This window comes from Microtus ochrogaster, chromosome 22, assembly GCF_000317375.1.
Source record: "Microtus ochrogaster isolate Prairie Vole_2 chromosome 22, MicOch1.0, whole genome shotgun sequence".
In the NCBI taxonomy this organism is placed as follows: domain Eukaryota; kingdom Metazoa; phylum Chordata; class Mammalia; order Rodentia; family Cricetidae; genus Microtus; species Microtus ochrogaster.
In genome coordinates this window covers 14,584,149-14,584,603 of record NC_022023.1, presented here as the reverse complement: position 1 = coordinate 14,584,603, position 455 = coordinate 14,584,149, and positions in this window count along the sequence as shown.

Here is a 455-nt window from a genome sequence, read left to right as displayed (position 1 = left end):
TCACAATATAAAAGTTTGAGACAGCCAGTCGTGGTGGTACACACTCAGGAGGAGGCAGAGACAGGTGGATCTCTGTGAGTTTGAGGCCAGCCTGGTTTACAAATCAAGTTCCAGGACTGCCAGAGCCATTGCCCAGAGAAATGCTGTCTAGAAACAACCCCCCCCCCCAAAAAAAAAGAAGTTTGGGGTTGAAGAGATGACCCAGGGGTTAAGGACACTGACTGCTTTTCCAAAAGACCCAGGTTTGATTCCCAGAACCCACATGGTGGCTCACAACCATCTTTAACTCCAGTTCCAGGGGTTCCCATGCCCTCTTTTGGCCTCCACAGACACCAGGAATGCATGTGGTACAGAAACATACATGCGGCCAAAACACTCATTCACATAAAATAATAGCATAATAAAAACTGTAAAATAGCCTGGCAGTGGTGGCGCACTCCTTTAATCCCAGCACT